At 34.3% G+C, this 6,442-nt stretch overlaps 3 non-coding genes across 3 annotated transcripts; all 3 read left to right on the forward strand.

The window, feature by feature from the left end:
* Positions 1 to 3,582: 3,582 nt before the first annotated feature.
* On the forward strand, positions 3,583 to 3,683 carry LOC120072387. Its single transcript, XR_005480449.1, has one exon. It is a non-coding gene; the product is annotated as a small nucleolar RNA Z43 (small nucleolar RNA).
* A 261-nt stretch (positions 3,684 to 3,944) lies between these two features.
* LOC120072391 lies at positions 3,945 to 4,025 on the forward strand. The gene has a single exon (XR_005480452.1). It is a non-coding gene; the product is annotated as a small nucleolar RNA U83 (small nucleolar RNA).
* Positions 4,026 to 4,116: 91 nt separating this feature from the next.
* LOC120072386 lies at positions 4,117 to 4,207 on the forward strand. Its single transcript, XR_005480448.1, has one exon. It is a non-coding gene; the product is annotated as a small nucleolar RNA snR60/Z15/Z230/Z193/J17 (small nucleolar RNA).
* The last annotated feature ends 2,235 nt before the right edge of the window (positions 4,208 to 6,442 follow it).

Here is a 6,442-nt window from a genome sequence, read left to right on the forward strand (position 1 = left end):
TAAGAAAGAAGGGAGTTCATGCTTATATAGTTGTATTCCTAGCTCTGCACCCGGACGAATCCCCAAAATGGTAGGCATATTGAGTAAGAGAATTTGGCCACTCTCATCCATGCAGATCAAAGGACCGCCCTCATAGGCAGGAGTTCACAACTCACGTAGGATTAATATCAAGTCACTTATGGCCATCCTATTGAAATGTAAGTCTTTTTTAGTAACAGTGTTATAAAGAGAGACTATTCATTTCATGGTCTGGTATTATACAAATTCTTTGTATAGGATACCCCTGTTCAAATGTTTCCACATGAATGATCATGATCACATCATTTGTAGTACTTTACAACAATTGTAACAATTACAAAGCGGGTCGTATCCATAATGTCACAAGGATTATGTACCCAACCTTACTCATCTACTACAGACCGTTCAGGTTATTACTTAAAGAGGATCCACCTGTATATCTCTACATGCATGTTTAAGCTTCATCAAATAACCTTGGATTTTATTGGTTTTGGGTTAATGCAACCAATTGTCAAATGAAATAGCACTTATTTTATTAAAAAATAATACGTTTGTTCAAAAACAATTTAGAACTACAAGACCTTGGGATTTTGGGCATCAACCCCAACAAACGGAGTTTTCATATTTACGTATCAATCCTCATTTCCATCTATTTCTCATCTTTTCTTTGTAGATGAAAGTATTTTTTTTTTCCAATGATGGAAAATGGTTGAAGAATGATTAAGATAGTGTTGAAGCCATATGAGAAAGCCTTAGATCAAATAATCAATTTTCATAAATCTATGTTTATGGTCAGCAAAAATACTAGTCTAGATGCTATCCAATCCATATAGAATGGTCTTGGGATTCAATTCACTATATCCCTAAGGCAATATTTGAGTCTCCCCTTCCAAATCTTAAAAAACAAGAGTGAAGATTTAGAAATATTAAGGAGCGTGTTTGGAAAGTCGTCAAGGATGAAATGAGAAATTCTTCTTTACTAGCGGCAAAGAAGTGTTGATTAAAACGGTGGCTCAAAAATCATGATTTATATGATGAGTTGCTTCTAGCTTAAAGGCCTTTGTGTGGAGATCTGCCAAATATTTGCAAGGTTCTAATGGGGTTTGCTCGCAATAAAGCCAAAATACATTGGTGGAGTTGGTCTCGAATGTTTATTAGTAAGGAGGATGGTGGGCTCATTTTTGCAACCTTTATATCTTCAATCAAGCTATGTTGACTAAGTAAAGCTGGCGGATCATTTTGGTGACCCAACAACTTACTTAAGGTGCTCTGAGGTAAGTATTTCAAAACGAAAAAAATTTCTAAATGTAGTTTAGAATATAACTCATCCTACGCTTGGAGAAGCATTTTGTAGGGAAGATCTTTGTTTGAGAAAGGGTATCGATGGAAGGTGGAAATGACCATGTTAACAAATTTCCAATGACCCTTGGCTTTCGAGAGAGAGGAACATAATAACTCTATGAGTACCTCTAGATTTATAGAGGAGAAATGTTGTGTATCTCTTTTTCAATAATTGAGGTTGGGATGGGGAATTGATTCGATCTAGTTTCATTAATGTCGATGGACTCTGTCCTTCATATTCAATGACAAGAGGGCACCATGATGATGAGATCATTTAGGACATTGATAAGTAGAGAGTTTTTACTGTTAAAAGCGCTTATTTTTTGGGTTTAAATATTACAAATTTGAATACAACTATCACGTCTGTTGGGAAGTCTTCGTGACAATCTTTGTGGAATACTAAACCCCCCAAGGTGGAGATCATTTGTTGGAGAATTTTCAGAACATTTTTCCTACCAAATGTAACCTTGCCAAAAAGGGAGTTCATTATGCTCTTTTGTGTCTATTCTGCAAGAAACATGTAGAGATCTCAACACATATTATGTGGAAGTACCCTATTTCTAAATACATCTTGTCTAGATTTATCTAATCTAATGTTAATGTGCTTTGGGATCACAGGTCTCAATGAAGCTATCATGACAATTGGTGTTGAGTTTTTGATCATGTGGCTACTATGGATCTAGTTAAGGTTGTGATCATTATGTGGTAGATTTGAGAAGCTAAGAATAAGATGGTGTTTCAGAAGCAACAGGTTAATGTGGAGTCCATTAATGATTTCATTGGCAAACATATTTTTTAGGCTCATCATGCTGGTGCAAGATCTAATAGTAAAGGCAAGAAGGTGACATGTCTTGACCACACTCTGTCGCTGATTAGATGACATCCCCTTGCAACTTCTTTTCGAAAGTGGAACACAATGTTGCTTAGAACCCGAACTTCAATTCAGGTGGATTAGGTTAGGTGCTTCAAGACAACTTAGATTGGGTTCGATTGGCGAGCCTCAAGTATGTCCTCCACATTAAAGGGTGAAACTTATTGAAATGATGACGATATGCTATAGGCTTGAGAATCTTTCTTCATTAGTATATTGAATACTCTAGTAGAGTCTTATTGCTTGGAAGTAATCAATCTGCTGAATGAGGTTGCTGTCGATATTTGTGAAGTTTCTTTTTTCACTGCGGAGGCTGCAAAATGTGGCAAAGCATTGGGAGTTGTTGTTTATTCTCATATTCGTCGCAACCAGAATAGTTTTGCACAATGTGTTGCTTGCAAAGTTTTGTAGGATTGAGGATTTTCAATTCTTCATACTCCTTATCTTGCATGGTTCAATTCTTCATACCAATCTTGTCTAATGATGTCTTCTTGTAATTGGTTGGGCTTTTGCCTTTTTGATATTTGTCCTGATATACACACACTTCTATCATTAGTTTGTAACTATTTAATCACTATACTCTCAAATTTTTAGCCATTTAATTCATATAATTTCAAAGTTATAGCAATTCAATATCTTACCGTGATAAATTTCATAAAAAATAAGTAATAATTATTATTGAATAACAATTTAATATTTAAAATTTATATAAAAAATTTGAGAAAAAATTAGTAGTAGTTTATTCATATGTGTAAGAAATGTTATCCCATCTCAAAAATAATTTTCACCATAGGTATAGGTTAGGGAATAAAAGATTAATTATTAAAGTTCATAAGCCAAATTAATATACTTTAAAAAATTTATAAACTAAATTGTAACACATTAAAGTTTGAAGATCAAAATTGTTATAGATTTGGAGAGTGATGTTAAGGAAGGTATGATTTTTTTTTTTTTTTTTTTTTCTAATAAACAAAACATCAAAAAACCCTAGCCGCTAACTGACCTGGTGGCGTATATTGTTAAAATGACCTGGTGGCGTTGAACTTCATCCAGCGGCTAATCAAGATTACAGGTTTCCTCTAACTGACCTGGTGGCGTATATTGTTAAAATGCATCCTCGCGTAGGTTAGTAAAACTCACTCAAATCAAGGAAAACCCTAATCGGAAAAAAACCCTAGCCGCGAGGCTCCTTCCCCACTTCTTTATAAAGCGATCTTCATCCTTTCAACTCCATACTCGCAAGCGCCATTCAGGTTAGTCGGTCTATTCATTGATCAAAAGCTATGGTTTCCACAGTCTGATTCTTTCAGTTTTTTCTTCTTTTTCTTCAAAATCTTTTCAATGGAAGAAGGGGACGGTGACGATTGTATCTAAAGGTCTCGTTCGTCGTAACTGGCTGTGTGAAATGGCCTTGACGACCATCCTGATATATCACCACCCATATTCTGAGTCCCTTTATTATGATTTTTCTTTTCATTCTATAGCTTTTCACGAACGGATTTGGTCTTCTATACGTAGATTTTTTTGTAGTCTTTTCCCCGTTTCTGACGGCCGATGATTAAATATTTTTTATTGACAAGCATATGTCTGAATTCATGCCTGTTGACATCTCTAATCTTCTCTATGAGGCCATTTGCGTTATTCCTTTTCCTTCTTAATTGTACTGTGAGGTGATTAGATAAAATGATTTGTTGATGATTTGATTTTTTACTCTTGTCTATGATGAGGAATTTGGTATTCGTACTGTATGATCATTCGTGATTACAATTACCTCTACTGCCTTCCTTCTGAGGCTTTGGGTTTCTGATGTTTTGTTTTGTTTTGTTTTGTTATGTGTTTTTTTTGGTTATGATGCTTTCGTTTTGGATTCGAAAGAATTAACGATCGTGGGCCATATGATGATTGTAAGCATAGTTCAACTGAATGTATTGTGATTATACATCGTTTTTAGTCTTTCGCTCCTATCTGATGACCCATTTTACTTTTTTATTACCATGGTTTTATTTAGGATAATTTAGTAGAAGCTCAACCGATGCTTTAATATTTGTTATCTCCTTGGTTGAACTGAAATCTAGAAATTATCCATTTGACATCTACCATTTTGTTGAATCGAGCGTATGGTCGTTCTCGTTCTTGATGGTTGGGTCTTTGATAAATTGTACAAATTGGGATTTTTATAAAGTTGGTGCGTGTAAGTTTTCAACAAACTTGTATAAACCAATTGCTTTCTCGAACGTTTTATTGACTGAAGTATATGGAGGTGAGACAATCACTGTATACTTCAGAATATTTGGTGTTAACAAATCATTTGATTTGTGTTCGTAATCTTCTAATTAGATATATCTGTTGAAGCCGGTTTGTCAATTCCGAGTTCTCGAGACTAGCAGCAACCTTTCAATTAGATCTGGTGTTTAAGAGAACGCGAATGGTTGAACCAAGTTTAGTCTGAGTTCGGATTGTATAATAACGACACTCAATTGAGTGTTGCTTGGCGTTGTTAAAGAACTATCAGTTGGGACTTTCCACCCAAAGTCTACAAGAGACGGTCATTATCTGTCGTTTTGATTGTATTAATTTTAGATTTGATGAATCTGTGGGACAAAAATTATGAGATAAGTGTTGATTTGGAAACATAGTGAGAGGAGTGAGTTGCAGTAAAATGGGATCATTAGTAAAGAGAAGTATTCAAACGGATGTAAAGCCCAGAAAAATAAAGGTAGTTGTTTTAAGTAGAAAAATCGTTGAAAATGTTTACAAACTATTATTAGTGATAGATGATGATGCTAACTACTTTTACACCTGAATTATAAGCTAAAAATTTGGGAATGAGGATCACATTTACAAATTGTGTTAAAATCTTCGTTGTTAGGTCTTAGGTCAGCAATTGTGGTATTTCGTTAATGGGACTTGTGATAAAGATTATTATAGATGAGTGTACATTATTTTACTTTAAGAAGGAAATAGTAACAAAGAATAAAATAGTAAAAATTTTAGTAAATTGTATTTGGGGGAAGAATTATTCCAAGACAATAAATTCGCCAATAAATTTAACCGTTCGAAATAAAATTTAAGTGCTGCTGTGCTGTATAAGATCATTGCGAATATTCCGATCACGAAGAGTTTTTGATAATTTTTATAAGACGTTGAATTTCAAACCTATGGCAATTGAATTTAGATCCACTAAAAAATATTTTCTTCATTGGAAAGCAATGTCTTGGCCGCAAATTTCAAGTCTTGCCGCGTTTTGCAAAGTTCAGTGGGAGTTTATAGAGATGTTTTTAATTTGGACAAATCTGTGGACACTTTCGGATTTGACAGACATCAAAAAAGAAAATTTGTTAGAATCGAATGTATATCGGTGTGTCGTTGAAAGCTCCACTTATGCTGGTAGTTCCCAATGGTTAACACAATCTCCTAATTCGAGGAAAGATGGAGAAGCAAGTGATGACAGACAAGACCGAATGAATCAAACAAGCATAAAGAAAAACGGGCAAAAGTATTTAATTAGATCCAATAATTATGGATTTGAATTTAATGGAAACGTTTAGATAAAAACATTAAAATTTAAATGGTGGAGGGTTAATAAAAGGTTGCTCCACTCACTTATCTGAAACTGCACGTCTGGTGTTGTTTCCGCAGTTTGGTGGTGTTTGCGTGTGGGGCAAAGATCCAACTTCCAAGGTAACCACAATTTGGAACTCTTCTTGCATGTCGCAATATTTATACTTAATGTCAGACAAATCCCCCTCATTTTTCATTTAGCTTTTGCTATGGATCTTAGTCTAGAGTTATTCTCAACCATCCTTCACGAATAATTGGTATAGTAATTTTTTTAAGGTAATTGTTTAAACAATAATGGGATAATAAACTTAAGCATATTGATCTAATGATTTGAATTGAGTTTCCTTTTAAACATTCTGAGACCTCCATAACACCGTTTACTTGATTCTTTGATGCAAAGCTATCCTTCTCTTTCATAAAGTGTGACCCATACCTTTACATTTATGTGTTTGAATTCTATGCACACTAAAGATTTTTGAATTATCCTATTTGTTAGGCATTTGGTTAGAGATTCTACCAAGTTTCTCCTAGATGTCAAAATCTCCAAGGAGATAATTTGGTTAGAGAATCTACCAAGTTTCTCTTAGATGTCAAAAACTTCAAGGAGATAATTTCTTATTCCAACAATTGTTTATAACCTATGAATCACAG

This window comes from Benincasa hispida, chromosome 2 (assembly GCF_009727055.1).
Source record: "Benincasa hispida cultivar B227 chromosome 2, ASM972705v1, whole genome shotgun sequence".
Classification (NCBI taxonomy): Eukaryota; Viridiplantae; Streptophyta; class Magnoliopsida; order Cucurbitales; family Cucurbitaceae; genus Benincasa; species Benincasa hispida.